This window comes from Rhyacophila brunnea, unplaced genomic scaffold (assembly GCF_057557595.1).
Source record: "Rhyacophila brunnea isolate RB1 unplaced genomic scaffold, BYU_Rbru_1.0 scaffold_51, whole genome shotgun sequence".
NCBI classification, from domain to species: domain Eukaryota; kingdom Metazoa; phylum Arthropoda; class Insecta; order Trichoptera; family Rhyacophilidae; genus Rhyacophila; species Rhyacophila brunnea.
The window spans coordinates 804,112-814,855 of NW_028233182.1; positions in this window are offsets into that span (position 1 = coordinate 804,112).

Sequence of the window (10,744 nt, forward strand, 5' to 3'; positions counted from 1 at the left end):
GGTATCAGTTTAAATGTTTTTAGTTCTACTCACCTATTCTAGATAAATCCCTTTATGTAAGAATTTGTAGTTTTATAATAAATTTATAGCTGTTCTAACTTGTTATTTTTAGATTTATTTATAGGGCTTCATCTATCTCGGTAAATTTATTTTTGTATTTTAGCATTACTTGCTCGATTTTCTATGCGCATAGCGCATATGATCTTTTAGAAATCTTCACACCTCCGAAGTCTTCTTCAGTACTTATCCTCCCCTCGAAACCTATTTATAGAAGGTTCATTCTCAATACCAAAGTTTTTCTATAAGCCTCGATCTGTTTCGTGACTTCTAGTTCTTTAGGAGACTGCATTTGCTACTATTACATCACCCCATTAGAAGTAAAAACATATGGGATAATTATTGTCTTGCATTTGTATATTAATGAGAGTTCAGCTGCTTGCAGGTCATATCTCTAAATTTTTCGGTCTCAAATATGTTTATATTGTCTATACCGTTCAAAAAATGAAATTAATTATTATGTATTTTTATTTAATTTATCGATGGCGATTCTCAAAATAAAATATCTTAAAGTCATAATCTATATATCATACAATTAAACAAAGTAATGTTGAATTCGATACAAAAAGTTAGATAGTCAGAAGATATATCGGATATATTTGGCAATATAGCCGAATAAATCTCAATTATTTGCATTTTTATTTTTAGTGCATATAAATCACAACGCCTCACATTATGTTTAGATTATATATTTAAAAATATAAATATTTAAATAGATCATTAAATAAATAACTATTATTTCATCAAAACTTTCCCAAGCGTATGATCATATGATGTTTCTTGTATTGTATAGCAATAAATCTGTTGGATAGTAAAATTGGCCCATCTCAAGTTCGTATTCTAAAACAAATATGAAAGAGAAATACAGAAAGATAATCGAGGAATATAAAGAAATAGTGCAAAATATTGCATCAATACGGAAAAGCCGCCGCGAAATACTTTCTACACATTTTCCAGATATTCTTCAACCGATAAATATTCAAAGAAAAGACTTAGAAACCAGAATAGCCGAAATAATTCCACGTGAACCGATCCACCCAACTGTATTTATAGCATCATCACTAGGATTCACAAGATCAACTTGGAATAAGACCATTGAAAAAACATTGCTGGATTTAGGTCTTATTACTCGCTTAAGATATTGTAGCTATAAAAACATGAAACAATATGAGAAATTAAAATTGTTGATCATAAAATATTTGGATAAGAGGAGTAGGAAATAAATACATTATTTTTTAGTTTTTGTTATGCAATTAACTATATAACATATATTTTTTCTGATTTGTCAATTTGATTCTGGGCAAAAACTGATATTTTCAAATGGTTGACTCTATAATGCCATTGATATTGTCAAATTTGTTTTGTAAAAACCATCAGCTATATAGAATAGAAAAATTATTCAAACTATAACATAAATGTACCAAAAAGGTTCGTTCCTTTTTAAAACATCATAAAATATTCTTTATTTGGGACTGTCATGTTTAATTTATAAAAACAATTTAAACCTAAATTTTCGTCTATTATATAAATAAATTTGTTTTTTTTGCATTCATTAAATATCTTCTAAGGAGAAGCCGTAGCTAAATGATATTTTAAAAAAAGTTTAATTAAACATAAAGCAATGTTTTATTTCAAGCCGTATATAATCTATTTCTATAGTAAAAGTCAAAATGAAAACACTTTGGAAAGTATTATAAAACTGTATATCGCCTAGCAAGTAGATGTAAAAGAATACTGGAACATGAATATTCACCAAGATAACATGAAGAGAAGAGCTGCGTTTAATTTATGCTCACAAGAAAATTTAACTTTAAAGATCAAAATAAATCATAAAACAACCAAGTTTTTAAAATTATTGAAACGAATTAGCAGAGATAAAGTGAAAACTAGAATAAAGATTGTGAATAATTGTATTATGACCAACTAAATATTTCTATCATTTAAATACCTTGATCACATCAATAAATATCCAAATAAACTCTATCGATAATCTACCTTTTGATATTGGGTAGATTATAACATTCTATTTTATTCACTAAATAAAACACAACACTTACAAATACAGAAAACTAATAATCCATACCTTATAACATGGGATGGTTTGGTCACAAAATATTTAAATCGTATATTAGGGAGTTGTTAATGCCGACTGAAGAAGAAGAATCTACACAAACAATAGAATTGAAGAAAACACTTGAAATAATACATGTTAAAAATAGAAGATACAAGCAAGAAGTTTTTAATTTGAGGAAATTCAAAGATTAATCAACTGACTTGGTTACATGGATTATTTAAAGTTTTTTTCATAAACTAAAATGATCAAAAACCAAATTTAGAAAAACAAGGTTTTTTATATTACGCATTAATAATTTGATATTTTTTTAAATTACAGATGTATGCAAGACTAAACAAAGTTTTTTGCATTAGATATTAATAATATGTTTTTTTAAAAAAAAAATGCATGCAAGACTAAACAAAGTTTTTTTTCTTGCATATTAAGAATATCATATTTTTTAAATCAAGTCCAATATTCTCCTCCACCCATAAAATAATTGTTGCAATATTAAAAATTCCCACACAATTTATAATTATCTAAAAATCTATTACTGCCATTGAAGGGGGAATATAAAACAACTCTCTCAAAACGTAAACAGATTATGATCTCATGGTAGTTTTGAGGAAATAAAATTATATTAAAAGACAAGTTCAATGTGGTGAGTGTGGCCAAAACATGTGCAATGCTAAACATTACCAATCGAATGGTTAATACACTTGGCATTGCACTACGCGAACTTCCAGCAAATAGCTAAAATATATTACAATTAGGATAGGTTTATTTTAGAACACATTAGTATAAGTTATTAACATACTTTAAGGGTGTTTATATTATACATGTTGACAACCTCGTTAATTGATTCATGTGCCTATATCGATCGGTAAAATTACAATTTAAAACTAATTAATCGTCTCATTTCAAAACTTTCACAAAAAAAAATTTCTAAAAATCAATTATAAGTACTGGCAATAAAGTTTAAATATAAAGAAGCGAGGCATAATTATAAATGCAAAGGGTATCGAGAACGCTCATTTACAATAAGACTTATTTTTTGTGTGCGATAAATACACGCAAGTATATTACTAGGTGCTTTCAGTTGCCATTTACAACAAAAAAAAACCTATATCATAGTACCAATCATTCGTTATGAAGTTATGCCAGGTAGTCATATCCATAAAAATGTGCTTAGGATCAGACGTAGAATATAAATCTCTAATTAATATCACGACACTGTATGTTACAAATACATGTTTGTAGATGGTATAAAAGTAATTGATTCACAAGGCCACTGAATCATCTAATTACGAGTGCAAGCTCGATATAAAAATGGAGAAAACTTCCAAGAACTGAAAAGTGGATACAGCACCATTAAGGTGTTTTTATTTTATTTATTAAAATTTTCGTGATAATTACTTATTTTCCATCTTAAGTTAGATTAAACTTTGAACTGATTGATTTACAATGAATTAATTTATTTAATTATTTTTGGTTTATACGTTCAATTTTTACGGGAAAATTTGGGAATCTATTCTTTTTTTTATTGCTCAAGTATGCAAAAATAAACAAGTTTGTTATATTAAACAAATGATATTGCTTTGATTATTTATATTTACGATAAGAAATTTAAAAAGTTTTATTTTCTAAAGAATATTTAAATAAATTTCCCCATAAATACTTCCATGACAGTGTTTTCGGGCAGATTTCAATGTGATAAAATACTTAGCAAAAATTAGAATTCAAATAAAATGATCTCTGTAAAACAATGAGAATGAATTCATCAAAATTTAACTTGAAAATAAAAATTTAATTGATTTCTATAAGACTAAAAACGCATAAATTTTCTTTTTTAAAATGGTTATTGGATTTATTGAAATTCTTTACTTTATATTAGCCCTCGGTATTTTATAGAAACATTATACTTTCCTTTTTATATTTCAAACTTTCGAAAAAAAGGATCTTAATGACAAATTACTTGTTTCATCGACTCTTAGAATATCTTAAATTAATTGTGTTTCTTTATTATTTTAAATATTCTTGAAATATTTTTAAATTATTAGAATCAAGACTCTTGAATCATAACATTTGAAAGAAAAAAATAATTGAAGATAAGTTTGCAATATTAATGTGATTTTTAAAAGATTAAATACCATGTTCTAAAGAACTAGATTGTTTTGCTTTCTAAATATTAAAAACAGTGAAAAGATAAAATGATCCTCTTCACCAAGAAACATATTATAAATAATAATCATAAAAAAATATCAAAATCACAGTTTATCTCATACTTTGATGTATAAATTTTTAAAAAATTTAAATGTAGAAATTACAAGCATATGGAGTCTGGCATATATAAGCTCATATTATTAGGGATTACATGTGAACTCTTAAAGATATATCGAAAAAAGATATCATTGCATGTATTCAAAAGATATAGGGTCTGGCGTATAGAAGCATATATTATAAGGGTTTAAAAGGAAACTCTTAAGATGTATCGAAAAAGATATAAATACATATATTCAAAACAATTATGGTCTGGCGTATAGAAGCATATATTATAAGGGATTACATGTGAACTCTTAAGATGTATCGAAAAAAGATATCAATGCATGTATTCAAAAGATATAGGGTCTGGCGTATAGAAGCATATATTATAAGGGATTTCATGTGAACTCTTAAGATGTATCGAAAAAGAATATCAATGCATGTATTCAAAAGATATAGAGTCTGGCGTATAGAAGCATATATTATAAGGGATTACATGTGAACTCTTAAGATGTATCGAAAAAGATATCAATACATATATTAAAAGGATATAGGGTCTGGCGTATAGAAGAATATATTATAAGGGATTTCATGTGAACTCTTAAGATGCATCGAAAAAAATATAAGTGAAACATTTACTATATCTAAATGATGATAAATACGCTGTAAGATTTAAAAGTACGGAAGAAATTCAGACCATTCTTATAGAAACAATAAAAATTCACTTTATAAAAAGAATACCATCATTGAACCAATGATAATAAATGTTTTCACAAATAGAACAATAACTTAAAATGCGCAGGCTACTTTCCCGTAAAAAAATAAATAATTTTTCAACAATAATATCAATTAATTTCAACGGCAAAACTTAATAAAAGACAAAAAATAATGTCAGCAATCTTTTAAATTATACATTATTGTATAAATATGTAATTTTTAATAAATATATATTGATAAAAATCAGAATCCTTCAAAACATAATCGACTACTAGACCATAAAATTAGAAGTAGAATGTTTTTATTTGGCAATAATCATATATATTAAAAGACTAGATCTTTATGGCTACATCAGTTCTTATCGAAAATACAAAGCTTATATTTATATTCGATTTCTTATTTTATCGCGACTCTAAACTCTATTAACCATCACATAAAAAATAATGTCTATTTTTTATGTATATTTATGATTTAAAACCCGATTGATATAAAAAACACCCTTAATGAATTTTAGGTGTGATTTGCGATTAAATTTATATGAAAGACGCCATGGTATTACTAGTCCTGATGATTCTATACATATGCTTATGAACAGAGTAACTGTACTGCGATTTACGCCTTATAGATAAAAACTGTAGGCATAAATACTTTAATTTATAGAAGTTATAAAATAATATAACTTATTAAATAACCAGAAAATTTTTTAATTTAATTTTTAGTTGAATCCCCTAGAAAAAATTTCCTTTCCTAATAAATCCATGTAATGTGGATCAATTTGACTTAAAAACGGGAAATCTAGTTTAGCTTCAATCTCTTCCGAACCTTTCAAAGTTTCTTTGACAATATCACAAATCATATATAAAACTTTATCGCCGCATGATAAACTCTTTATGTCAATTCTTTTTTCACGATTTTCAGTTTTATTTATATTTTTTTTATTCAAATCGGTCTCTCTGCTTTCTACAGAACTTTGGTTTATGTTTGATTTATCTCCTTCCTCCTCTGATATAATTTTATAACTAGCAGAGCCATGTTTTAAAGTAGACATTTCACGCATTTTTTTGATCATCGTGTAAAAAATATTCTTTTTATCCTTTTCCATTTTAGAAAAAAACATTCCGTAAATTTTTGTTATTTTATCTACCATATTACCCTCACATTTGTTTTTTATTCCCATTATTAGTAGCTTTATAGTTTCGATAAAAAAGACATCATTTTGTGTGGTTATAAGACCACCTAAAAAGAAATAGATGAGAAGTGTGTATGGCGACATTCTATCGCGAATAGTTTTTGCCATTTTAACATCAATACTATTTTCAAGCAATGTTTCAAGATGAGAAGAAATAATATTCTTGTTCTTACAATTTGTAAGAATATCAACCAACAAATATATATTATTTTTATTTTGATGCAAGTATTCGTCTACAGTTTTTGATACTATATTGTTATTTTTCGTAAATTTAGATAAAAAGTATATTGTGTGAAATTCATGTTTTGTATTTTGGCATAGTAAATTGAGAAAATCTTCTTCTACTTCGTCAAATACAGAATAGAAATAAAATGAATGATCGTCAATAAGTTTATCTGGATCGAATGTGAAGTTTTCCTTGATAAATGATGCAAGAAAATTCACCAATTTTCTATATTTTTTTATGTTTTTCATGTTTTTCGCGTTGTGTATTAATAAAAATTTTAGCGAATCATCAAAATCCTCTTTGTTTTTTAAATAAAGGCAGGCTTGGTATTGGCATCTCGATATTAAATCTAATAATTGTTCCTTTGAAAATTTTTCATATATAAAGTATTTTAAAAAGAAAATTCTTTCATATTCACACTTAAGATTATCAAAAAAAGCGAAACTGTAAATTTTAGCTTGTGAATCCTTATTTGTGACTGCGGTAGAATATTCTTCTTCGTTTTTGAATATTTCGCACTCGTATGTTTGATCCTTATTATCATTTTTCTCTGCTTTACCGCTGTCAACTTTCCGCCTTTTTATAGTATAAGCTTCAATTTGATTTGATTTTTTGTTAGATGGTGTGTTTATTTTCTTTTGTACAATCAAAAATTGCTTAACTCCACATTCTTTTCTATTTTCATAAAAATAAAGGAATTCAAGATCTATTTTTATCAAACATTCTACGTATTCACTTCCAACAGTCGTTAAAACACCTTTGAAGAGATTTAAAATAATATATTTATCAGATTCATCATAATTTTTCATTTCTTTTGTTCCTATTTGCTTCATTATACGATTAAAAATGATTTTTCGGACATCTTTTGAGACATCAAGAACATTTTCACCGCTGATCGGTATAAATTCATAAACTCGAGCTCTTATGCGACTATCAGAATCATGAGAAAATTCTTCAATAATTTCACCACATAGTGCACAACATTTTCTTGGGTGAACCAGAAATATTCTTGATGATTCCAGCCTATAGAGATCGTATAATTTTTGAAATAAAGTACAATCAATGATTTCAATTTTATCTTCGCCATCAGAGAATCGGTTGTTTTTAAAATGTTTTTTTCTCTCGCAAATCTCGCCTTTCTTTTCATGTTGATAATTAGGTTTCTCAAAATACATTGAAAGATACTTTTTCTGCAGCTGTTTATTTTTGATGTATCTAGGCTGGAGTTTACTTTGCCATTCTTTCTTTAAATATGAAAATCCACGTATAAATTCATTTTCATCCTTTATATCTTCTAAAATATCCAAAAAAGCTTGTCGATTAATTGTATGCCGAAAAAATATACCTTGATCTTTGTTCATTTTCTGAAATACCTCCTTAAGAAACGCTTTTCTATTTTTGCTCTCATCTGCGTATAAATCAATCATATTTTTAACATACTCTGTTGCTACCATTAGACTGCAGTCTTCATCTTTTACTAATGCTTCTCCATTGAAACCTTTTCTAGATTTAGATACTTTATTATTGTGAGTTATATTTTCTTTATTCAAAACCACCTCATCATTATTATTTTCTTCGACTTCAATGCTTTTTTTTATATCGATGCTATTGATCAAACTTGTGCCAAGATTAACTTTAGTAAGAAATTTAACAAACGATGGCATGTCAATTAAAAAAAGTATCTTATACGTCACAATAATATCAAACATGGGAACAGAAATATAGCTCGGTAAGTCAGCAAGCTTTTGTATGTATTTTGATATGTATTGTGCTGTAAACGGCGATCCCGGTGACGATATACGCAATATCTGGGTTATTATCTTGCATGCAAGTTCGTCTATCTGTGATATTGATTTCATGTATTTAATAAGATCTTCTGGAATCGATGCCTTTTTGGAATATGTCACTAACTCTGTAAGATGGTGGCTTAACTCTTTTTTTGTCAAATGATTTTTCATTAAATGGGTCGAATCCAACCGAATTTTAGATTTAGTATAAAACAAATTATAAAAATATGGTCAAAAATATATAGATCAAATATTTTCATAAATACGAAATAAAAATTAATTTAATTTAATTAGCTTATCGATATATAAATACATATTCAGAAATCAATCATTTATATTCCAATAAAAACATATTAAAACAAATATAGAGCATTAAATATAAATTTATAATAATATGTGCTTAGAAGTGTTTTTTAAAACTTAATTTTAAATAATCTGTGTGTGGGATGTTAATTTTCAAATTTCATGTTTTCTATTTTCTAAACACCCCTTTATCATAGACTGTCATATCCTTCCAATGCATTTTAGAATAAATTCAATAAAGCCTCCTTTCTAATATTATCTGGTTGATATTTGAAAAAACCCACAAATTTATACAAATATTTTAATTATAATTTTTTAAATTAATAAAAAAATATAATGAGATTTTACTAAGCTAAATAATCTATGCCTTTCCCCTTAAAATATAATTCAAAAGAGTAAATTGAATCTTTAAAATAATCAAAATGTCATAATCTGATTAGAATGATCTTGAAATTTGTTTTTTTTTATTTTAGCAATCATTACATGAACTAAAATTTAAGTCATAATCTGATTAGAATGATCTTGAAATTTGTTTTTTTTATTTTAGCAATCATTACATGACTAAAATTTAAATCAAGAATTTGATAGAAAACAAGTTTAGATCATGATTTGTAATTTTCTTATTATTATATTCTATTTGGTACAATATAAACTTAACTTTTTACTATAATAAATTATCAATTTTGTTTTTTGTTTCATATTTCAATAATATGTAAAGCGTTAATGTTTGATTAATATTTTTTAAACTATATTGTAACAACAAAAAAATGAAGACAATAGAGTGAGTAAATCATAATATAGATACTTAGTTGTTAACTGGGGAAGACTTTTGACTGAAAATTCTTGTGAATTAAAGGGGTATTGAAAATAATTTGCCAAAAGAAGAGATAATAAAAGGTATCGATGAAGTTTTATGCAAGTGTTGTTACCCATAATCTGTTATAAAAATATAAACGTGAAATAAAAAATAGATCATAATATAATGTTGTTGCTTAGGCTTTAGTATAGGAAATTATATATAATAAATTGGAAAATATTTTATCTGGCACAAATTTTAAGTGTTTAAAGCAGAGGTGGGCCTGCGGCGTAGAGATTTATTTATTTATTTTAGTGAAAAAAGCATAAAATAATTAGGATTAAGCTTTAAACACTAAAAGACAGGCGATTTTTTATCTAATAAATTTACTGGTGCGATCAAATATAAATAGCTAGAAGTCATAAGTAGGTACAGAATCTATATTTTTGGTTTTTCTTATCTAAAATTAAATAAAATAAGAATTTTGCTGTACAATAAAAGTTTTAAATGATCTTTTTTGCGAAAAATATTGCAGAGTAAAAGTCTAATCATTTTTTTGACATTATTTTTAGATATTTATTTTACAGGTATTATTTAAATTACTATAAAAATTCATCATAGAAACCCTTATTTAATATATATCGTATCTTGTTTTAAATAAAATCTGTGTTTAGTAAAATAATAATCATAAATCTGTTTGATTAATAAACTATCACCTCGAAGAAGACCAATGTATATATACGGTCAAATCGTGTTTTAAGCCAGGAACTGAAATAAATAAAAGCTTACTTTAACGACAAAACGATATTGAAACATTTTATTATAATATCTAATCAGCATAAAAATTACAAGCAAAATCAAGTTTAGTGCACATAATAAAAATAAGTATTTAAATCGATAATGGAGAAGCTACTCTCTATTTAAACAACGAAAAACATCTAAAAAGAATAGTAAATTATAATTTTTAGAAAAATTTTATATCCAGTAAATGATATCGCTGCGACAAAATATAAAAAAGCTTACTCTAATGGAATTAAAATTATAAAGTTTAAATTTTTTAAATTGTTAAATATTGAATTGTTGAAATTATGAGATATTTATAGATGATAAAATTATAACGAAATACATAATTGCAACTTTAAATGAAAACCATAACATATAGGCATTAAGAATAAACCTTAGATTGACACATAACTCCATGTGGTGATTTTTAAAAATACGATTTTTCAATTATTTCGTATGAATCAAATAATATTACTTGTTATTCACAAATTAAATTTCATTTTATTTGTTGCTGATAAATTAAGATTTAATTTTGGTACTACTTCCATTTGAATCCCTTAGGGTAAAAACT